The sequence below is a fragment of the Piliocolobus tephrosceles genome, chromosome 4, assembly GCF_002776525.5.
Source record: "Piliocolobus tephrosceles isolate RC106 chromosome 4, ASM277652v3, whole genome shotgun sequence".
NCBI lineage: Eukaryota > Metazoa > Chordata > Mammalia > Primates > Cercopithecidae > Piliocolobus > Piliocolobus tephrosceles.
In genome coordinates, this window is record NC_045437.1 from 72,535,218 (window position 1) to 72,560,694 (window position 25,477).

Genomic DNA, 25,477 nt, shown 5'->3' on the forward strand with positions numbered 1-25,477 from the left:
CAACACTACAACACTTTGGTAAATACAACGACTACAGACAAATTTCTTTTTGGTGTGTCCAGAAGAAATAAACAGGGGCTTTCTATTCTTTTCCCTATATATTATGTAATTTATAGGCAATTGAACAGACTGATAGTTGTGTATGTATTTTTATTTCAATGACAATTTGGTGTGACTTTTTAATTTAGCAAATGTTATATCTTCATGAAAGATGTAGGCTCAAAGGGGGAAAAGCTCCAAGTTTAGAAATGTGAGGAAGAACTTACTCATCACAAAGATTTCTGGCACAAAACAGACCTAATGGTTTTCCTACTCTATGGCCCATGCCACTTGGGTGTGTGAGAAGCTATGGTCTGTCCCTCATGAGTGGCTCTTCTTTGCACATCATCTACCACTCAGACTGTTGCTATTAATCAAGACAAAAAGGACTAACTCTTGGATGATGGAATTTTGGGAACTTGTGGTAGATAACAGGAGTGATAGATGTCCCAAGTGGAAGCAGAGGCCAGATAACAAGAGGGAAGAAGAGTTATGCCATAGAGTGGATATGCAGAAGAACAAGCATAATTCCTAAATCCATCATAACCAGCACATTTTTGTAACTGGAAACAAATGCACTTCTAATATGAACATGTTTCAGTTCACAGGGTAGTACCTATATGAAGCAAACTGTGAGGTCTGATATTTGTTGCATAATGAGCTTATACTGCATGCCTGATACCCTGAAAGTTTTAAACATGCCAGCAGAGTTCATGATTTCTTGACTTGGTAATTTTTTCCCTCATATCCGAATGGGATTCCCTCCAACTCCGAAGTTGTTGAATGGAACTGTAAAAATTTAAACTTGTGAGCCCAAGGCTTAGCATGGAATACTCTATTTGGATTGGTTTATTCTTTTTGCTCGACATGAGAAAAGTGTACAAGTTACTGACTGGATAGCCTGATGATCCAGATTGTCTAGGGCAAGAAAGGCTGGATCAGAGAAAAAAACATCCTTTCTGCAGTACGGGTTGGTCACCAGGCCCTCCCCTATCGGTGTGTTTTAGATCCTCTGTGTTTCTGCTCTGGACAGTGTTTTTCTACCTTATGCTTCTGTTTACTTATTTGCTTCTTTTGCTTTGTGATGAGAATAAAAATTGTCTGTACAGCTGACTGTCTTCATCAATATAATTTTACTATCGAATGCAGTTCTTCCCCAGGAAGATAAAAATTGCAAATAATAGTATTGGTTGTTCCAGTAACTTCCCCAAAGATCCATGAACTCTTCTATAGAATGCATCTGGATTAAGATTTTCTGGATAGAATGCATCTGATTCAGATTTTCTGGATTAAGAAAATGTGGCATATATACACCGTGGAATACTATGCAGCCATAAAAAAGGATGAGTTCGTGTCCTTTGTAGGGACATGGATGCAGCTGGAAACCATCATTCTCAGCAAACTATTGCAAGAACAGAAAACCAAACACCACATGTTCTCACTCATAGGTGGGAATTGAACAATGAGATCACTTGGACTCTGGAAGGGGAACATCACACACCGGGGCCTATTATGGGGTGAGGGGAGGAAGGAGGGATGGCATTGGGAGGTATACCTGATGTGAATGACGAGTTGATGGGTGCTGACGAATTGATGGGTGCAGCACACCAACATGGCGCAAGTATACATATGTAACAAACCTGCACGTTGTGCACATGTACCCTAGAACTTAAAGTATAAAAAAAAAAAAAAAAGAATGCATCCTAAACCAGTTCATACTCAAGACTCTTTGAACTCGTTCTCTTAAAATTCTCACCTAGCTGTCTGCAACAATCCTAAACTATTTTATCATAACCCTGCTCTCATCCTGATTAAGCTCCTCTCCATCATCAAAAGAACCCATCTTAAACCACACTTCGAAATGTCAATCAGTATCCTGACTTTGTTAATAAGACTTTGTAGACATTCTTTCTTAGTAGGTGAACAATACACTCAGCTTTGTCTTATCCACAGGCTGTTGTAGTGATATTTTGGGGAGCAAGCATTTGAATTTGACAATTATGTACTGCATTCTCATTGTCTTTCTGCTTCAGTATTCTTTATTCTCTGCCCAATTCTATATTTCAGACCCCCAATTCCCAAAGTGTAAGAGTTTGATAAATTTTGGTTAACTGCTGTCATACCTGTTGGACAAAGCTGAAGTACATGGCCTCTTTCTGGACTAATGGTCAGCTCAGGGATTCCTTGCCTTCGGGTGTGGTCTCTCCGCTAGACCAAAACATAGGTGGGTGGTAGAGGTAATGTAGTAAAACACATGGCCATAGAAGTTAAAGGAATTGACTACGTCCACTTTCTTAACTAAGAATCTGTGCACAGGAACTCTTAGAAGGGGGCTAAGGGCACAGCAGGCATTCTGAGAGTAAACTGTGGTGAAGTTATACAGGTGGAGAGCATTAACTAGGAGCTGAGAACAAGGATGTGGTACTGACTTCATGGTTTAAAGGTTGGGCCCTCTTTTATTTTTTTGTTACTGATTTTGGGTTCTTGTTTTCCTTGCAAAAACAAAAGGTTCTGTAGAATCCTTCGCCCACTAATGAAATAATCAGACAGGAGAAAAACTTTGGATGAGAGTCTTGTCATAAAAAATAAATATGGTTGCATGGAGCTGCCTAAGATGTGAACCAAACTAAAAATAGGAAGACAGGGGCTAAAAAGTTATTTTAAGAAACGCCCCCCAACCGCAGTCACTCCGTGGGCTGATTGGGGAGCAAGAAGCATGTCTGGTCACACCATCTTGGAATAAGAAGCCACGGCTGGCTGGATCAGATCCTCTGATGGCTCAAGTGGAGCTGAACTTGAACATGACTCCAGCGCTGGGTGGAGGATCGGGGGTGGAGAGTAGGCGGCAGGTTCTGCCCTCACTGCTGTAGCTCCTTCCTTCTGTTGAGGGCACTGCTGGTGTGGAACCACTTGATCTGCATCTCGCTGAAGGTTCAGGAGGTTCAGAAGGATAGTCTCCTGGGTCCCATTGGGGTGCTTGATGATGCAGTTCAGGGGCTTGCCAGGGGAGAGGTTCTTCAGGCCCTGAATGGTCAGCTTGTCCACAGGGTGAATCTTGTTGTAGTCAGCTGGGTCAGCAAAGGTCAGGGCAGCAGGCCTTGCTTCTTCAGGTTGGTCTCATGGATCCTGGCGAAGCTCTTGGTGACAATGGCCCGGCCCCCGAGGTGGCGAGGCTCTAGCACTGCATGCTCCTGGCTTGAGCCCTCACCATAGTTCTTGTCCCTGATCACCACCAATCTGATGCCATGTATCTTGTAGTAGCGAGCAGTCTCAAGGACGGGGCCAAACTCCTGGGTGAGGGCATTGCGCACGGAGTTGGCCTTGCCGTTTTCAATGTTGATGGCACCAATGAGCAAGTTGTTGGAGATGTTGTCCAAGTGCCCATGGAACTTGAGCCAGGGGCCAGCAGTGGCCACTTGGTTAGTGTACCACTAACCAAGATGTGGTTAGTGGTACACTTCTCTTTGACCTTGATGAGGATCTGTAGGTCCTCCAGGTCCTCGCCATCCCATTTGTCAAAAGGCTGCAGGTGCTAGCTGGTGAGGCTCACGTCAATGTGCTGCCCACTCCTGTCCTTTGGCGGGGGTGGAGGTGCTGGTAGATGTCCTTCCCTGGGTCAAACTCCACTTGGGGAAGCTCATCCAGCTTGAACTTCTTCCCATCCTTGCAGTCGGTCTCTGGGTTGAACTTGAGGTTCCTGCAATGGCCAGGGCTGTGACAATCTCTGGGAACATGATGAAGGCATGGGTCTCAGGGTTGGTATCATTGCAGCCCATGAAGTTCCTGTTGTAAGAGGTGACAATTGTGTTCTTCTCCCCCTTCTTGATGTCCTTCCTGTCCCACCGGCCAATGCAGGGGCCCCCTTTTATTTGGTAAATAGCAATGATATACCCAGCAAAGAAGAGAGAGTATAAAATATTTGAGGTGCTTTAGCATTTTGTTTCAGAAGCTCATGGTATCTATCAAGCTTGTGCCAAGGATTGTTGTGAAGATTCAATAAACAAATATATTGCAGGGTTTTTTTAAGCCTGTAAAGTCTAAAATAGATCCAATATCATCAATTTGTTTATTCGTTCAATCATTCATTCATTCAAGAAACAATCATCTAAAGTTTACTATATGTTAGCAATTGTGGTAGGCTCTATGAATGCCAACACAAATGCATCCCGTCAAAGAGTTTATGGTCTAGTGAAAAAAAAAAGGATAGAAGAAATCATTGAAAACAGAATATATGACTCAATAAAGGAATGTATGAAGTTTTATAAGAACATAGATAAATGATATATATTTAAAATATGTATCCTTTACATATATCTTACTAACTCCTATATTGTCCTGTGAAGTATGTTTCATTTTTCCTCTTTCACATTTAAATAACTGAAATTAAGGAGGACCAAATAATGCGGGCAATAAATGATAGATCTGGTACTCAAAGCTAAATATTCTAACTCAAAATCTAGCTCTTTTCCCCACTCTATCAAGCTGCTTCATTAACTCAGCTATTATTATGATCAATGGACAGGAAATTTATAAAACAAGATAAATAAGTGTAAGTGGCTAATTTTAATTTTAAAATTAATAAAATTAAATAAATAAAAATTGAAGTTGACATTTTTCTCAGCTTATAAAACTCATAAAAAGTGAAGTAAGAAAAATAACAACTGCTATAGACAATAGTGAGTGGAAGTAAGTAGTCTCGTTTACTGACGGTGAGAATGTAAATCAGTATAACCTTTCTGGAAGGCAAATAATATGGCAGAGACTGCACTTTGTGTTAATCAAAACACTTCCTCTCCCTGGGAATAAAAGAAAAGTGTCTTTCCCAGGTTCCCTAGCAGTTCAGTTGGAAATTATGTGACTCTAGTCAATAAATATGGGCAAAAGTAACATATGCCATTTATAGACCTAAGTCCAAAGATCACTCAGAGTGACACTTCAGCTCTGTCTTCTCTTCCATGGCAATTTAGGAACCACATGTTTGAAGCAACTCAGATCCCAAAATCATCACATGGAGAAAAGCCACCAAAGAGAGCCACCTGGCCCACACTGGACAATGACTACAGCAAGAAATAAACCTTTGATGTGTTAAGCAGTGAGCATAGGGAACTGAATTGTTACCACAGCAGAATATATCTACTAATGAACATAAAATAAGAGATTTTATCCCCATTTTACAGATGAGGCTACTGAGGCACAGAGGGATAAGTAACTTGCCCATGGTCACAAAGCAAACAAATAGCTGAGCTTTGATACTGGCATAAAAATATGCACGTAGACCAATAGAACCAAACAGATGATCTAGAAATAAAGTCAAATACTTGCAGCCAACTGTGATCTTCAACAAAGCATACAAAGACATAAAGTGGGGAAAGGACACCCTATTCAATAAATGGTGCTGGGAAAACTGGCAAGCCACATGTAGAAGAATGAAACTGGATCCCAATCTTTCACCTCATGCAAAAATCAACTCGAGAAGGATCAAAGCCTTAGTTAAATCTAAGACCTGAAACCCTAAAAATTCTAGAAGATAACATCAGAAAAGCTGTCTTGACATTGAAGAATTAATGACTAAGACCCCAAAAGCAAGTGCAACAAAAACAGCAACAACAAAATAGGACCTAATTAAACTAAAAAGCTCTGCACAGCGAAAGAAATAATCAGCAGAATTAGCAGACAACCGACAGAGTGGAGAAAATATCTGCAAACTATGCATCTGACAAAGGACTGGTATCCACACTCTATGAGAAACTCAAACAAATCAGCATTAAAAAATCCCATCAAAAAGTGGGCAAAGGACATGAATAGACAATTCTTGAAAGAAGATATACAAACAGCCAACAAACCTGAAAAAAATGCTCAATATCGCTCATCATCAGGGAAATGCAAATTAAAACCACAATGAAATACCACCTTACTCCTGCAAGAATGGCCATAAAAAGTCAAAAAACAATAGATATTGTCATGGATGTGGTAAAAAGGGTACACTCTTACAATGCTGCTAGGAATGTAAATTAGTACAACCACTACGGAAAACAGTATGGAGAGTCTTTAAAGAACTAAAAGTAGATCTACCATTCGATCCAGCAATCTCAATCTCACTACTGGGTGTCTACCCAAAGGAAAAGAATCATATGAAAAATACACATGCACATGCATGTTTATAGCAACACAGTTCACAATTGCAAAGATATGGAACCAACCTAAGTGCCCTTTGGCCTATGAGTGGTTAAAGAAAATGTGGTATATATGCACCATAGAACACTACTCAGCCATAAAAAGGAATAAAATAATGTCTTTTGCAGCAACTTGGATGGGGCTACAGGCCACTATTCTAAGTGAAATAACTCAGGAATGGAAAACCAAATATCGTTAAGTTCTCCCTTAGGAGTGGGAGCTAAACTATGAGGGTGCAAAGGCATAAGAGTGATATATTGGACTTTGGGGACTTGGGGGAAGGTTGGGAGGGGGATGAGGGATAAAATATTACATATCGGGTGCAGTGTACACTGCTCAGGTTACAGGTGCACTAAAATCTCAGAAACCACCACTAAAGTACTTATCCATGTAACCCAAAACCACCTGTACCCCCAAAACTATTGAAATAAAAAATATATTTATTTTAAAATGTATTTCTTAGTCAAACCTTTTGTCTTATACAACAAAAGAAAAATAAAAAGAAAAAATTGCTGAGCTAAAATAAGAAACCTACTCCAGATCACATAGCTAATAAATGACAAGCCCATGCAGTTGACTCTAGAATCTGCATCTTACATCATAACTATCACATATGCTGCCTTTCTTAAATAAAGTATGGTATATATAACGTACTATGCAGCCATTAATATATGACAAAGCAGTATTTTAACTCACTGGGCAAAGGTTGGGTTATTTAATAAATGATGCTAGCCCAATTGACAGTCTGTCTGGAGGAAATTAAAATTAGGCCTCTCTTTGAAAATTTATACATATATATACACATATACACATATATACATATAAACACATATATACACATATATACATATATATTCAAAATGAGTAAAGAAGTTTGATTATAAAAATAAAATAATAAAAATCTAACAGACTATGTGTACAATCTAGGAATGGGGGAGACCTTCCAAATCAAGATGGGATATCTAGGAGCACAAAACAAAAGGATGTTTTGAAGAATATTAAATGAAATAAGAAATTGTTCATTAAATAATGAAAAATGCAATGTACAAAACACCCTAGGAAATAAAATTATTGAATCATAAAAAGTTATGGTTATTTAATATGGATTTTCATAGCCCTCACCTGCCTACAGATACTAAGGGGTTTACACTATTAGTAAAAACACTTATTTCCCTGGTTCTACCTCTTTCCTGTGTTATATAGAACCACAGCTCTTTACAAAACACGCTCCAAATAAATCCCCCAGTCCTGGAGCTGGGGAGTTCTAAAATGTGCTCACCAGCACATCCGTTCCCAGTGGGCACTAAGGCTGGACTTCTGTTCTATCGGGCTCACCACAGAGGCGCTTGAGCACCTCTGGCCCCAGGAAAGAATTCCTCCTTAGTTTTGTCATAATCTGAGAGAGGGGTCTTAAGGTAGTTGCCTTGGCCCCAGTGTATACAACAGTGTAGTGAAATTGCTTTTATGATATTTAATCACAACATTTCCCAATACCCTCACAGGACTCGGATAGTAATGGAATGGGCCAGTACCATACACCATATAGGTAGCTGGCAGAATTAGGTCAAACTTCTCGTGGGCACTCCTTCAGGACTGCTCCCTCCTAATCTCCACACACATAGAGTGCTGGAGGGCAGCCCTTGGGATGGAACAGATATGTCCCAGAGAAAATCTGAGTCACCCGAGGACTCCAGTGCTCAAACTCTGCTTGTAGTTGGTGATTAGCACCAGGCTAATCACAGTATCATGGGGATGGAGAGGGAGAGTTCCTCTTTAATATTTTCTATATTATGTTCATTTTAAAAAATATTAATTTTATAATCTTAAAAGATTTTTTTAAAAAACAAAAAAAGCACAAAGAACATAGATTCTTAGAGCAAGCAATTTAAAAAGATTATAGAATCTACCTCTATGCAGATTTTTAAAGTAAGATGGTTTATCATCCTCTGCAATGTGACCCTGGAAATGAACTGCACAACAAGTTAATCTTAGGTTTCTATGAATCACTTGGGTTTCGTTGGACTTTCTCTTTCTTTGACTCATATATAAACCAGACACAGTAGGAGTCTATAAAAATTATTGAACATTGAAACACTAACATCTGAAGTTTTTTAAAGTTTCAGGTTGAAATGCCTTCTGTAAAGATCTAACCTAACTGTGGTTGATAGAAAATAGCAATATTCAATCAAAGTTGTATATAAGTTAGGAAAGGAATTACAAGCCAGGGTAGCTTGACTAAATTCTCACTGAGCTTACTCAAACTCTCATCTGCTCCAAGGCTTCCAGCTGTATGGAAGTTTCTTTCAGAATTGTTTCAGTTCATTTCAATGAAAAAATTATCAAATATAATAAAACAGTTTTGGAAAGACAGGAGGGATTTGGGACATTACAACTAGTATTAAAAGAACTAATGAGCTTTGCTACTGATAAAGTACTTTTTTGTATTCTTTTTTGGTTCAAAGAATGATGCCCAATTATTAATTCTTAAGCACATAAATCTTTTCCATTTTTGTTTTTCCTGCTTGGTGCCTGAATTTTCTTGGCTACTACTGAAATACATTGAATAGGCTGACTCTACTTTTTATCTGCATATTCTATGGATCTAGTGGCTCTGAATCCAAGCCACTATAATGATCATGAAAACAAAATATTTCTGATGAACATATAACCAGATATTGCTGACAAATAGAAAAAAAAAAAGAAAAAAAAAAAAAAAAAAAACAGGCTGATGGGGGCCAGAGCAGTGCATATGGTCTGCATTCCTGCCAAACTGCATGTATGCACAGCCACACAAAGACAAAATCCTTTGGTAAACACTCACAGTTGAGGAATAGGGTACAATATTTTAATATATTAACCATTTGAAAAAATTCCTGTTAGTTCCTTTTAATCTCTGGTATACTCTCACCATTCAAACTAGACTAGAGGTATCAATTTCCTCTGGAAGGAATATTATAGCAGAGAAAACAAATAAGAAACCAGTTCTCAAGTTTGAGGTTCAAAATGGGCTCTTGAGTCTCTTTACTGTTTGGCAGAAGAAGATTTGATTGCAAAAGCCTGAATTTTGAATATGAAAGTCTAAGATTCTAGAGGACCCGAGGCATAAGTTTTTCCATTAACGTACTAGATTACGTGTAATGCAGGTGGATATCAGTGCATGATTTTCCTGTTGGAGAGGAGCTATGGATCCTATAGGTTGGGGAACAGGAAGAGAGTTGGAAGGGGCTATGGTTTGAATGTGTTCCCTACCCTATGTTCATTGCAGCATTATTCTTAATAGCCAAAATATGGAAACAACCCAAATGCCCATCGACAGATGAATGGATACAGAAAGTGCGATGTGAACTTACAATGCAGTATTATTCAGCCTTAAAAAATACAAGGAAATCCTGCCATTTTTGATAACACATATGAACCTAGAGGAGATTATGCTAAGTGAAATAAGCCAGTCTCAGAAGGACAAATATTATATGAATCCAGTTATATGAAGTATCTAAAATGGTCAAACCCATAAAGGCAGAGATTAGAATGGTGAGTGCTAGGGGCTTGCGGGAGGGAGAAATGGGAAATTATTTTTCAATGGGTATGAAGTTTCTATTATGCAAGATGAGAAAGTACTAGATACCTGCTGTACAACATAGTACCTAGGTTTAACAATATGGTATTGTATACTTTTAAATGTAAGAGGATAATCTCACGTTGTGTTCTTACCAAACAAACAATAACAACAAACCCCCCAGACCCCACAAAAGAACTTAAAGACATTTTTGAAGGTTATGGATATGTTTAGTGCCTTGGTTGTTGTGATGGTTTCATGACTGTCGTCACATTTCCAAACTCATCAAGAGGTACACACGAAATGTGTGCAATTTTTGGTACATCAGTTATACCTCAATAAAGCTAAAAAAAAAATTCAAAAGAAAGGATGAGAGAGCAAGGGAAGGGACCTTCCACAGGAGCCACCAAAGACCAGGAAGTGTGCTAGCCCTGCGGGAATTCCCATATTCAGGGTTGAGGGAGCGAAGAGTGTAACTTTCATTGAGTGTCTATTACATGCCGGGCATAGTATTAGATTCTTTTTTGTTGGTATACTCACACTTTCCTCCTTTTTTAAAGTATTATTTTTTAACCTTGTTTTAATTGTGGTACACTATATAACATAAGATTTGCCATTTTAAACAGTTTAAGCATGTAATTCAGTGGCATTAATCAAAGTCGCAGTGATATTCAACCATCACCACTATCTACTTCCAAAACTTTTCATCACTCCAAACAGAAACTTTGTATCCATTAAAAAATGCTTTGTCCTTGTCATTAATTTTATTTCATTTCAAACGCTGAGGGAAATGACCACGAAGCAAGTTTTGTTTTCATTGTTTAGCTCTCTCACTTGATCCCATGGAAACTGCAGACATGTTGGGAGTTTGGGCCCCGAAAATGCCGGGCAGATGCTGTTCAGTCCCTTATGCTGCTGCACATATTTACTTAGCATTAGGACGTGATTCACGGTAAACACATGTAGGTGTTAATTATTTTTAACTTGTGGTCCCTGGACTTGATCCAGGGGGTCTATGAACTCCCTGCAATTGTAATCAGAATTTTGGATGCAGATGCATTTGCTTGGGAAATGATTACGTAGCTTTTTCCTCCTCAACCTTAGAAGGATATATAATCCCCAAAATGATTACAATCCCCGTTTTTGAAGATAGAAGCTGGGGAGTAGGCACTGAACCCTCAAAACTAGGTGATGGAGTCACAGAGTTGAAGTACTTTTACTCTCTCTGTGTGATCCCTCTGTGGTTAATTTGGTTTAAGGAAGCTTGGAAGAAATTCTGTTTCTAGTCTCCTCTCTCCATGTCCCACTCCCCAGACCCCATCTCACCTTACCAACTTCGATCGATAGTCTGCATCCTGAAGCCTAGAGAGATGGGAGAACTGGTGGACATGCCTGGGTAGTACAGTTGGAATATTAATAAGAGAACAAGTGTATGAAGCAGGACAGAAGAGGAGAATAATTTTGCTTCTTTTCTCTGCCTATATAGAGAAGAACCCCTGTGTTCTTTTGACCTTATCTCTGCCATTTTGCACTCATTATGGCTAGGTTTCAAAATCTCTCTGCTTAGAGGCTTCCCCCAAATCCTTAAAAAGTTCCCTGGTGTCCCTGGCCCTGCCTGAATCCAATCCTGGCCCAACTAGATCCCGCTCACCCAACCTACCAGTCAGCTCTGCTCCACACCCCTGTGTCCAGGGTTGACTGTCACTCTGTCTTCTCTCCCAAACACATCAACCACCTCGCTCTGAGTCTCCCTGTGCCCAGCCTGACCCTGTGTCCTTTCTCTGGGGGATGCTGCACAGTTCATACTCCACAGTCAGGACCCTTGAGCTCTTCTACCCTCAGGTGCTCAGGCCAGCCCCCTTCCAGATGAGCCCAGGGAGTGCTTGCCTAAGGCATGGTGGGAAAGCTGGGGTATCTGCTTGGGGGAACTTATCTGGCCTCTATGGCATTTAACAATGGGATTATCATGAATGTGCAGAGAGAATTAAACTGCATTTAGGGAAAACATAAACAATGGTACATTATAAAGATGCAGAGCTCTAAAACAAAAAAATAGAAAAACTAGGTCTGGTTCTATAAAGGTAATATTACAAGAATTTATGAGAACTTATGGCTAATTACCACGTGCACTAACATCTATGAACTTACGGCTAATTACCACCTGAATATACACTTATGTATATGTACACAACTAATTTTATTGTAAGTTTTGTTGGGTTGCAACGTTACCCAAATAATAATAATTTATTGTTTGCTGAGCTTCTACAGGCCAGCTACCATCTTAATCACATTATAGAAATTGTTTTATGTAGTCTCATACTCTGTGTTTCCAGTCTTTAGTTGCTCATTAAGCGTGGTTATTATCTAATTCATTTTAAGAGAAGAAAACTACATTTTGTAAAATATTGGTTGTAACTTAAAAGCTCTGAAAGTCCTGAGTACAGACTGTTAATATACACTTGGGTAATTATTAGAACTTTGCTGTCAAAATCCTATCTGTTGTACCTACAAAAATAAATTTTTATGGAAATGTCTTCAAATTCCTCTTAGCTACTAGAAGAAAAGAATGAAAGGAGAAAAGCTTAATGAGAGCTAATTCATAAGCCTTCCCTCCTTTCTGCTTTCTTCCCTGATCTGTTCCTCCAGTCCCTTTTTCCTCCAGTCCCTCCAGTTCCTCCTTTTTCCTCCAGTCCCTTCTATTTTTCCACTCCCCTTCCTAACCCTTAAATTTTCTTCCCTCCCTTCCCTCCCTTCTCCCCCTTCTCCCCCTACTTTTCACCTCATCTTTTCTACCTCTTTCCTTATTCCCTTCTTGTCTCCTCCTCTCCCCTCTGTCTCTCTCCTGTCTCCCTGCTAAGTTTGGCATTGCCCATTGACACATTATTATCAGGTGCAGTGTGCAGATGTTTGGGAAGGGGACCAGGAATAAATGCAAGCAGAGAAAAGTTTCATGCTTCCTCACATTATTCTGTAAAAATAAGTTACCAGTTTTAAATGTTAAGATATCCTAGAGGAGCACCTGTTTTTTTCTGTGAGCATCCAGCAGTGGTGCTCTGGAAATTTAAGATTGAATTCAGTTGAAGCTCACTGGTTCTATTAACAAAAAGGTTCATACAAAAGGTCTCAGTGGCATGTTTTTTATTTCATGGGTCAGGAGTTGTCTTTCCTGTGTGTGATGACTGGAACATTAGGCAGATTCTCTAGAAGGTCTATAATCCAGGAGATTGCATCTCAGAATGCAATTTTTGTTCACTGACCTTTATGAAAAAAAATAAAGACACTGAAAATTGATGATATGAAAGTTGGAAATCCATGGACGTGAGCACTTTCCTCATGGCACATTTAAAGCTTTAGGGAGCTTTCAAGAATATTTGAAAATGTGAATAAAGTCTATATTCAAAAGATAAGACAGATTAGAGAATACTACATTAGATCTTTTATGGACCATTTATGCTGATTTGATCATCAGTTTCTCTGGTGAAGAGTAACAATGAGCAGGCTGGGTGTGGTGGTTCATGCCTGTAATTCTAGCACTTTGGGAGGCTGAGGCGGGTGGATTACTTGAGCCCAGAAGTTCAAGACCAGCCTGGCCAACATGTTGAAACCCTGTCTCTACTAAAAATACAAAAATTAGCCAGACATGGTGGCACATGCCTGTAATCCCAGCTACTAGGGAAACTGAGGCACAAGAATCATTTAAACCTGGGAGGTGAGATTGCAGTGAGCCGAGATTGTGCCACTGCACTCCAGCGTGGGTGACAGAGCAAGACTCGGTCTTTAAAAAAACAAAAAACATAATGAGCAAACCTTCCTTGTCCTGTCTTATGAGATAGAATCATAGTTTTAGCAATAACTGGCTAGGAGCTTCAATTCTGCAGCTTTTCCTCCACATCTAACCATTTGAAGGGATGTAAACCATAGTGGGAAATGCTCCGGAGAAGAAAGCTGAATTCTAGTTTACACTTGGTCACAAATCTTCTATGTGGTCATAAGTCAATCATCTGCCATGAGTCTCAGTCTTCCTGTCTATAAAATGGGATACTTGGATCATATGCTGCTCCAGAATGCTATGTTTCAAGGTGGTGATCAATCAAAATGCCATTCTAGCTGCATGTAACTTTGTTCTCACTTTTGTAAACTGTAGGCAAATCTTTGTCTGGCAGTTTTGTTCCAAAAGAAATGCTGGCTTTTCCACAAATGTTGTTTTGATCACTTGTTTGGGGGCCAATCCACTGCTGGCCCTTTATGTTTATGTCAAATGGAAGGCTAAGGCCACATTAAACCTAACTGGTTGAAAGAGAGCAAGTTCAAAGCTATATCCCAAAGTAATCAGACTCTCTTTGTAATATCCTACTTAGATAAATAAAATTTTATTTTAAGAATATTGATTGAGTTCTTTAGCATAGCCTTTGATTTTCACATTTTTCTCTCATAATGTGTTATGGATTTCATATTGCTGGAAATAAGCCCTCACTAATTCCTTTCTTTGCTCCTTCTGTATATCTTGAATCTCTCCACTTTTCTCCACCACCGCTCCTTCCTTCCTAGCCACAGCATCCAGCATCCCTCGCCTGAACAGCAGCCTCTTGACTGGTTTCTCTGTTTCCAAGCTGTAGCCTCTGATCCAGGCTCCATACAGCAGCCATATTGGTTTGCTCACTTCATTCCCATCATATGAAGGCTTTCCACTGCATTTGAATAAATCCCAACCATCCCAGATCATGGCTATGGTGAACACAGTGAGCCGTCTGGCTGCTGGGAATGCTGTTGGTAGATGTCTTCAACAGTCAGCTCCTGCAGGCTGACCTCAGACACAGGGAGCCACTTCATCCTTCCCGGGGTGCCCTGCATCCAGGGACCACTCATCATGGGAGTATAAAGGCTTGGCCAACTCTGGGTGACTCTGGATTGCCATTCTAGCTGCAGAGATTCACATGGGATTGGCTGTGGCTGTCATCTGGGTCTGCCACTCAGCTCATGTCTTGCTCTGCCCCATCTTTCTCTGCCGTGACCAGCTCGGTGGTGGAGACCCAACCCAGCAGTGCTAGAGGGATTAAGACAAAGATACAGAAATAGAGTGCAAAGTGGGATCGGGGGTTAACAGCCTTCAGAGCTGAGAGCCATGAACAGAGTTTGACCCATGTATTTACTGACAGCAAGCCAGTGATAAACATTATTTCTATAGATTATAGATTAACTAAAAGCATTCCTTACGGGAAACAAAGCATTCTTAGCGAGGAGCAGAGAAACAGGCTCTGGCTGATTATCTGCAGCAAAAGCATGTTGTTAAGGCACAGGCCACTCCTGCTATTGTTTGTGGTTTGAGCAGTTTTCCGCTCTGGGTGGGCCAGGTTTCCCTTGCCCTGCTCCAGTAAACTAACAACTTCTAGAAGTATACATGATAGCCGTCACGAGCATGTCACATTGCTGCAGAAATCTTGTTTATGGCCAGTTTCTTTAAGGCCTGTTTGTGACAGGCTTAGAGCCTGTTCCCAGCATTTCTCACTTCCTTCCCCTCTTCCACAGGGGTTGATACAAAGGGAACTCTTTAATAAATGATGACAATGGCATCATAATACCCTGTATCATCTGGTCCTTGCCTACACTTCTGGCTCCGTGTTGTGTCACCGGTGCCCCTGGCACATGGCTCTGCAGTCTTTTTTTCCAGTTCTGGATTGGATTAGGCTCATTCCGATGATGTTTCCTCTCTATGGCAGTTTTTCCTACAACTCTATCTAATTCTTCCTTATCCGTTAGTTCTTAACTTGACTGTCACCTCCTCAGAGAAGCCTTTCCTAACCCTAACCCTGCATCATCACCAACCTGACGTATAAATAAGAATCTTTCTCCTGTTCTCTCACATAGCATCCTATTTTTTTCCTTCATAGGACTGCTTACAATTTGTGGTTATATATTCACTTGTTTACTCACATGTTTGAGTCTGTCTTCCTCTAATAGACAGCAAACTTCACAAAGGCAAGTTTCGCATATGTTCTGTTCACCAGTTTGTATAAATTATATCCTCATCATTTAGCCCCTTTCTTGTCCCCTAGTTGATATTCAATAAATACTGACTGAATGAATGAACAGACTGAATTTCTCCCCTTCCTAAGGAAAGGCCTGAGTTTCTTCAGTCTCCTAGCTGTTTCTCTTTGAAGTTGCTATTCAAGGAGCCAGACTCCTTTAAAGACTGGGAAGAACTACCCTAGGGCAGGACCATCAGTGGATAACACACAGCACCATAGCCAGTTGCCCAGCTGGAAGTTTTAACACAGGCAAGTACCTTCTGCATCCAGCAGGAACCATTTTGGCTCCAGGCCAACTGCTGCCATGCCTTTCTCCTCACTTTCCTGTTTTAATTACCCCCTTTCTTCTATAGCAGCCTGCTCCAGTTTTCTGTCTATCATCTGTCCAAGCTTTATATTCTCATCTTGCCTGCTTGACCAAACCTAGCTTTGCCTTCACCACTGTATCTAGCTCCAGGAAAGGCACCCCATTCCCCTACACTTTCAGAGCCCTTTGGGGATACCCTCTCACCTTAGGGCACAGGCAGCCTGTGAAACAGGATCAAGATTCAACCCAGTGAAATTTAGACACTATTACTTAGCATTTAGGTAGTAGCAGACATAGCCTGAGAACTTTATAAGGATTACCACATTCAGTTCTCATTTAATCTCAACTATTGTATGGAGGATTTACTACTAACTCCATTTTATGGAGTTTGGACAGGTGAAAGTAGTTTATCCAAGGTAAGAGGTGACATTGAGATTCAAACCCAGATGATCTGATTGCAGGAGCAATGAGCATCTTAATTCTTCACTGCATTTAGACTGTGACTGGGTAACTTGCTCCACTGAGACCAAATGACATTGCTTTATTTTGTAGTAAACAGAGTTTTTTTTGTTTTTGTTTTTGTTTTGTTTTTTTTTTTTTTTTTTTTTTTTTGCACTGTTGCCCGGGCTGGAGTGCAATGGTGCGATCTCAGCTCACTGCAACCTCTGCCTCCCAGGTTCAAACGATTCTCCTGCCTCAGCCTCCTAAGTAGCTGGGATTACAGGCACACACCACCACAGCTGTCAATTTTTTGTATTTTTAGTAGAGACAGGGTTTCATTATGTTGGCCAGAATGGTCTCGAACTTCTGACCTCGTGATCCGCCTGCCTCGGCCTCCCAAAGTGCTGGGATTACAGACGTAATCCACTGTGCTTGGCCTCAGAGTTTGTTTTAAATTCAGTTTTAGCTTCTTTCTTTCCTTGCTTTACAGTAAGACATTTTGAAAAAGGATATTAGAGTGATTTAGGCCTTAAAGAAATCAGTTCCATTGTGTCACTGCCTTCTTATTAATTTAGCTTTTGAGTTCTATTGTCCTGTGGTGGTGTGTGGGGGTACATGATCACTGTGGGCCATTTGCACTTACAAGCTCTCCTCTGCAGGGTTATAGAGAGTCAAGGAAGAGTAGTGAGCACATAATGATGCTGATATCATGGGCAGGAGCAGATCGAGCAAAGTGATCTTTTTTTTTTTTTTTTTTTGCATTTTGCATCATCCTTTTTTCTCTATTTTGTGCACTAACTTTTGTTACATCATGGAAAAGAGCATATGCTCACAAAATATTAATATATAGAAATGCTACCAATGTATTTAACTACTTGCTAACTTATGAGAAATGTACATAGTGTTATTTTAAAAATATATTTCCTATATGGTTACAGTTTATATATTGATTTTTCTCAGACATGATTGAAATTTCATATTTGATTTTCCGATAAGAAGTTATGTGCTCTAAAGTAGATATTCAAAATTGAATAATAACATAAAAAATTCACTATGTGCTTGCTCTATGAATTATAAGAATTAAAACAACAAGACATTTTGCTCCCATTAGGCTGGTAAAGATTGTACGAATTTTTAAATAAAAAGATTGGTAATATCTAGTGTTTGGGGTTGGTTAGTGTGTAGGAGAAATGTGGTTTCTAATATATTGAGGTAGAAGGGTAAATAGATACCTGCTTTTGAAGGTAACTTGGAATTAGGTCTGAAAGTTGACCCAGTAATTCCATTTCTTGGAGTCTACCTTCCAGAAATAGTCACGCGCACAGCGATTTTTTTAACAAATCATTGCAGTGTAATTTTAAATAGTATAAAATTGAAAGTAACCATCAATAGGGAAAGGGTAAAAGTTATGGGTATAATTAAGAGCATAATTATCAATACTATAGATACTATAGAGCTGTTGAAAAGCATCAGGAAGATATAAAGGTACTGACAAGAACTCTATCTAAGACACATGAATGATTGAAAAAGCAGGTTGCAAAAGAATAAATATAGTATTATATTGCTTGTGTTAAGAAATGCGTAACATTTATATATGTAGAGGCGTGCAACAGACCAGAGAGATTGTTATTAGTGTTTACCTCTGGAGAGGGGCTGGGATTGGCCAATCTGTGGTGAGGAAGTAAAAGGATTCATAGTCACAGGTTTTCTATTCATTTCTGTATCATTTAGATTTTGTACAGTGACTATCCATACGTAAGTTACTGTTGTAATTTTAAAACAGAAATAAAAAGTTATAATATAACTACAAAACTATAAATTTTTTGTTAGATTAAAATTATTGATTTCTACTTTAAGCTCTATGTGGGCTTCATGTAGCATCAAGTTATGCTAAATTATTGAGATATTATTGGGATGTGACATTAGGGTATATTTTGTTACATGAAACAGAAACTGATTTAAAAAGCATGAGTAGAATTAAGGTAGTTTATTGAAAGGATGTAGGAGAATCTTAGGAAACTCATGCAATCTGGCCTCAAGGGAGTAGGGAAGTTCAAAAGCTATTTCCTCCCCCTCTCTCTCTCCAGGGCCCAGGTTCTTTGACATCTATTTCTCCTGACACATCCGCACAATTCTCCTCTGGGGACTGTCCTCCTCTGCTTTTTGTTTGCTTGTTTTTAATCAAGCTTGGATCTATGACTCTATAGGTTCACTACCATCTTGGGCTGAGGAAATTCTGGAAAATACTTTGGATAAAGACTTTGATTGTGTCAGTTTACTCCATTTAATATTTTATTTTTGAATTGTGAAATTAATTTCCAACTATTAGTAGTATGTAAAGGTTCATCCATAAATATTCACTGTTTCTGGTTCAGCTCCAGCTACTAAAGTGCAGCCAAATTTTATATCAAAAGGCCTGTTTAGGCAGAAGTTAGTGGGCAGTAACATATGGGGTGGGCCACAGCTAAAAGATGCATTACTTTGACAAAGCTTGAGTTTCTATGGCTAAAGGCAGTCATCATATGTTATGAGCAAAGAAAAGGGCTAGCTGATATTGAGATATTCTTGAGCCAGTGTCTAATCATTATTCACTCTTCATTTTGCTTGATACCTTACAAGGACCAAAGTTGACTTATTGGTCTTCTGATTCTCATTGGAACATAGTCTTTAAGCCAAACCCAATGGACAGAGGTTTATGAGAGGATCTGATTGCCAGTTGAGCAGTGTGTCAAATGTTCGTTACCTTAACCTAGAACTGTACTATCAACACAAGCAGTCCTTGCTTTGCACAGTAGTAGGAGACATAAAAATGGCCACGCAAGCTGAAACTGTGCAAAACCATCTTAATAATCAATGGGAAAATTGCAGTTGTCTCATGATATTTAGAAAACTTTGTCAAAATATTAAATCCTCTCTTTCTGTCACATTGGCATAAAGAAATGAAAAAAGATAGGAACACTCACCTGTATTTAGCAATTTAAGACATTAAAAACATTGAAAATTAAAGTGTTTAATTTCTTTGTGAAAATATTATCAAATAGCTTAGACAATAATTACCTTCTTCTCATATTATTACATACCATATGGAGCGAGCATCTTCTTCTATGCCTTAGTGAACTGTCATACTCTTTTTGAAGTTTGGATCAGCTTCCAACATTTTATCCATTGTGCTTTCAATGTTGTGAAATATCTTAGAGTTTATTGTGAAGACTTTTGCTCAGCGTCATTTCCTCTTTTACATCTTCATCCTTTTCATGACAATCACTTTCATCATTTATGTCAAAAAACGAGCCCTGGCTGGGCACAGTGGCTCATGCTTGGAATCCCAGCACTTTGGGAGGCTGAGATGGGAGGATCGTTTGAGCCCAGGAGTTTGAGACCAGCCTGGGCAACATAGAAAAGTTCCATCTCTATTAAAAATAAATAAATAAATAAATTAGCCAGGCATTGTGACATGCACCTGTGGTCCCAGCTACTCAGAAGGCAGAAGTGGTAGGATTTCTTGAGCCCAGAATGTTGAGACTGTAGCGAGCTGTGATAGTCCAGCCTGGGCAACACAGGGAGACTCTGTCTAAAAAAACAAAACAAAACAAAAACAAAAATTGTGCCATTGCTATTTCTCTAACTGCAACAACTAGGGTCTTCCAGTCATTGGCAGTGTCCACATTCCCATAACCAACTATATTTCTTCTATAACTTCATTTATGTTCAATTTAAATTTCGCCTGTAGCATTATCTCTCTTTTTTTTTTTTTTTTTGCATTTTCATCTTTGTTGGCCAATTTCTTCTTTTAATTATCAATTTTTATAAAATGTTTATAAAATTTTTATAAAATTGATAATTACATTGATGAAACTTGATAAATCACATGGATTTATCACTGGGAGACAAGGAGGCAACACAAGTATAGACTTTGCTGTCTGTGTGTGAACTGAATAACAGATGTGTAGTACCCAAGACTTTGGAAAAAGAGACATGATTCATCTCTGACCATGATGCCCCCTCTGATATTTACATAATGATTTGTGGATTGGATGGCTAGTGGCAAAGTTTTTATTTTCTGCAATTTTTTATAGTTTATATACAGTGGTAATTGAAATCTGAACTATGTTATCGGGAGACTGGTGTTATCTAACTACACTGTGGTAAATGAAATTTGTGCATTTGGTAATACGCAAGATGAGAACTGCCTGTATATGCTCAACAGAAATGCATACATATGTTCACCAAAAGACATGCACAAAAATGCTCATAGTGGTGCCATTCATAATACTGATAAAGTGGAAACAATGCAAATGCCCATCAGTGGTAGAATGGGTAAATACATTGTGGTTTAATCATAAAATGGAATACCTTCTGGCAACGGGGTTTTACAAACACAACTACAAGGAATAATATGAATGAATATCATAAAATGTTGAGCTAAAAAAGCTAAACATCAAAGAATACGTATGATATGATTTCATTTATATAAAGTTTGAAAAACAGGCAAAATGAATCAGTAGTACCAGAGCTCAGGGCAGTAATTGTCATTGGCAGAGGTGGTAACAAGATGGGAGTGTAGTGGGGTCTGGGGCGCTGCTAATATTCTGTTTCTTGATCTGGTAACGTGTATATTTTTAGTTTTGATAATTTGACAACCTGTACGCTTATGATTGGTGTCCTTTTCTATATGGGTGTTATATTTCAATATATCTTTACCAAAAACGTAAGACATTTCTAACTTGAGGACCACAGTTTATAATACCGTCACTCTTTTAATATAAATCACAGTGGATTCTGTGAGCTCCCTAGAGTAACAGTACTCTTCATTTCTTGATTTGGGGGTGGTAAAGGGTGGAATTACAACAATGGCAAAATGGTTCATAACCCTGGGGAGAAGCAGGGGAATGTCTTGTACAAGTTAATATCATTTGTCACTAGGCTATTATTTAAAAAGGAAAGATGGGAGGGGCTCCAGAGAATGAAGGGCAAAAACATACTTCCAGATTCTTCACAATTATTGCCAGGGCCAGCACTAATATACTATATACTCCAGCCCCAGCATCCTGGTTTTCCAGCTTTTGATGTGTATTTGTCTGCTTGGGCTGCAGTAACAAAACACCATAGACTGGGTAGTTTAAACAACAGATGTTTATTTCTCATACTTCTGGAGACTGAGAAATCCAGATCAAGTTGGCAGCAGATTCAGTTCCTGGTGAGGGTCTGCTTCCTGGAGTGTAGAGGGCCACTTTCTTTCTGTGTCCTCCCATAGCAGACAGGGGAGAGGGAGAGACAGAGGAACCTCTCTGATTTCAGTTCTTATAAGGACACTAATGTCATCAGACCAGTGCCCCATCCTTAGGACCTAATCTAAACCTAATTACCTCCCAAAGGCCCCACTTCCAGATACCATCATAGTGTTAGGGCTTCAAAATATGAATTTTTGGGGGGTGGGGGTACAAACTTCAGTCCAAAGCAGACATTCTCTATTGAACTTCCAACTGGGGAAACTCAAGATTGTGCATTTCCTCAACCTCACTGCAGAATCACACTTCCCAACCCCCTTCTCTCCGTATACTTGTGTGATAATTTTAGTCAGGTCAGGTGAAATAAGAACCCAGAAGCATCACACGACTTGAAATGCAGTTGACTCCCAAATCTATCCTTTCCAACCTGCCCTCTGCCCTGCTCTGGCAATCCCACACAGCACATACAATGTTTATTACAGTCCCTGTGCCTTCACTCACCTGTTCCTTCTACCTAGAACCTCTCTCCTCCCCATCTTCACCTGGCTTTCTTTCTTGGTTAGTTCAAGTCTGGCTCAGTTCCATCTTTTCCAGCAACACTTCCCTTGCCCCTGCCTCAGTTCTACCGAAGATCTCCTTCCATTGTCCTGAGAACTGACCCTCATTCCTGCAACTATCATTCCATGTTGAAGTTATATGTGCAGGAGTGTCTCCACCCCAAGACTGTCAGCTTCCTGAAGAGAGAAACCTTGCTTTTTGATCCGTGGAATTCCCAGTACAAGCACTGTGCTTAGTATACAACGGGCATTTTATGTTTAGTTAACTAACAAAATTGAGCCTAGGCAACATGACAAAACCTCATCTCTACAAAAAATACAAAAATTAGCCGGACATGATGGTGTGCACCTGTAGTCCAGGCTACTTGGGAGGCTGATGTGGGAGGATCACTTGAGCACGGGAGGCAGAGGTTGCGGTAAGCTGAGATTGTGCCACTGCACTTCAGCCTCGATGACAGAACCAGATTCTGTCTCCAAAAAAAAAAAAAAAAAAAATGCAGTGATAATTGGCATTTTTCACTCACCTGTGCAGTCAGGTTTTGTTTTTCTTAATATTCGATGCCTTTGTTTTGATGGGAATAAAACTGTTTCCCACTAGTTAATGGTTCTCTTGGTTTACAATAAAATTTGCAGGCCAGGCACAATTCACAAAGTCTCTAATATCCTGTCGACAGAAGTCTCTGTCGCACTTGATTTACTTCTTAATGGGTGTGTTTCTTACTCCAGAGTGTGACTGTCCTCTTGGCTATTAGAGTTGACTTGTACCAAATTGATGAAAGAGAATTAGGGGAAAGGGCAAATAATCCTAATAGTAGTTACAACACTATTTCATGATGAAAAAACAAGATTGGAAGGTTAATGGTTGGATGGACTTAAAGTGCAAGAGATTCTTAACCTTTGGTTACTTTATAAATGAAGTAGATAACCCTAAGGTCATAAGAATATATTATTTAAAGTGTGTATTTAAAGTGTAATTTTGTGTTTGCTTCAGCACTTCCCTAGGATCCTAAAGCTCTTTATAAGGTTATCCACCCACATGTAAAACTTAATTTATTAGTTTGGTGAATTAAGGGAAATAATTTATTTTTCAGCAGATTTTATTAGCTGTTAAAGTTTCTAAGCTAAAGAGCTCAATGGCTTTTTCTTGGAATTTCATACATTATGCAAATTTCTTTATGAGTGATCATCCTGTAAGTGATGTTTCAGGCTGCTTTGAACCCAGAGAACCTTTCAGTTGGTGCAATACCAGCTTCAGTTTTATTAGAAAAAATGAAGAAGAAAGAAGCTCATCTCTTTCATCATTATTGCTTGCTCACTTAAATCCAAATAAACAACAATTGGTTGCATCTTTAATAAACTGAAAATACTGCCATTCATGGTTTAAAATAGAATTCTTAATCAAAAGCTCGATTTATCTACAACTTCTAAAACAGATATTTTAAAAATGTTGCTTTAAACATCTTCTATAGTCAATATCTGCGTTATAATATTATAGTGCAGAAAAGCCCAGTGCTTTTCTATTCAACAAATGCTTGTTATAAAATAACCACCAGGTATATTTGAGGAAAAAAGATGTTGTTTGAAGGGTGCACAAAAAAAAAATCCCCCTTATCAAAATTACTGTGGCAGACTGACAGTTTTATTCCTCATAGATGTTCTCATTTTTAATTCTAGTAATAGAAACTTAAGGTAGGTATATGGCTGTCCAGCTAAAAATACCTATGATATTATGATATATAGTTTGGTTTTCATCCACAGCTCCTGGCTCATAACTCCTATAACCCTTGTTATAGTCTTTTGTTATAATGTCGGGGCACTTTAGGCCTCAGAGGCAAGCTTCAGGAAGCAGAATCTCTCTGACCGTCTCCTGCCTTCCTTTACCTCCTTTCTTTCCCCAAGGTAGGAATCTTGTTGGGCCTTTCTACATTGGAGCTGGCCATAAATAAATTATCTGACCTACCTTGTCTGACTGTAGGTCATAAGACCTTGATTTCAGATGGGGTCCTGCCCATACCCTGGAGAAAGGAATGCTACACAGAGAGGCCAGGAAGAATCTGAACAGATAGCCTTTGGTGAGTTCCCCAACTTAGCCTATAGTATTAGCTCATATCCTTTTTGTCCAATCACATTTGTACATGGTTATCATGTCTATCCAATGAATTCTCTATAAAAGGCCCAAGAGGACAAGGTTAAGAGAGCTCTGGACAGATGAACACATGAAGGTTTGCAGGAGGGTGAACAAGAACTTATCCATATGCTGGGAGGGTGCCAGCTCCATGGAGACCAAAGCTCCTATGTCTGGGACCCTTCCAGATCTCGCCCTATGTATCTCTTCATCCAGCTGTTTATTTGTATTCTTTAAAATATCCTTTGTAATAAACTGGTAAACATAAGTGAGGGTTTCCCTGAGTTCTATAAGCTGCTCCAGAAAATTAATTGAACTCAAAGAGAGGGTCACAGAAACCACAGCCTTTAGTTGGTTGATCAGATGTTCCAGAGGCCCAGACTTGTGACTGGTGGGAACATGTGATGGCTAGAGCTGGAGCCATGTTAGACCGTGAGACAGATACTGTGCTGAGAGAGATGGAACCATGAAACAGAAAAGACTGGGGTGTCCAGCACTGTGGAGCAGTTCTATCAATCAGCCTAGGCTGCCTGCCTGTCAGGTATATGAGAGAAAAATAAACGAACTAGTGTAAGCTATTGTTCCTTTGGCCTTTTCTATAGCTAGACTTGAATCTGTGTCCTAAATGATACACAATATGCAGACATTCCTACCATTCATAATTTATTCCTAGGGATTAAATCATTATATCATCTTGAGTTCCCTGTTTAAACTCAACTACCTTGGGAAAAGTGCTTTGGTCAGTAACTTCTTAGTATGAATTAGTTTATCAATTTACTTTCATTCCTTCACTATTTTTAGGGTTTTGGATTAAAGGAAGATTCATTTGTTAAGGTTGATACAGTGTTAATCAAATTAAGAAACCTGATTTGGAGCCACGTGTGATACTGCATGTCTGTAATCCCAGCTACTAGGGAGGCTGAGTCTGGAGAATCACTGAGTCTAGAAGTTGGAGACCAACCTGAGCAACATAGTGAGACCCCACCTCATTAAAACAAAAAACAAATAAAGAAACAAATATATA

At 39.3% G+C, this 25,477-nt stretch overlaps 1 pseudogene; it reads right to left on the reverse strand.

The window, feature by feature from the left end:
• Positions 1 to 2,897: 2,897 nt before the first annotated feature.
• LOC111529544 lies at positions 2,898 to 16,101 on the reverse strand (annotated as a pseudogene).
• Positions 16,102 to 25,477: the final 9,376 nt, after the last annotated feature.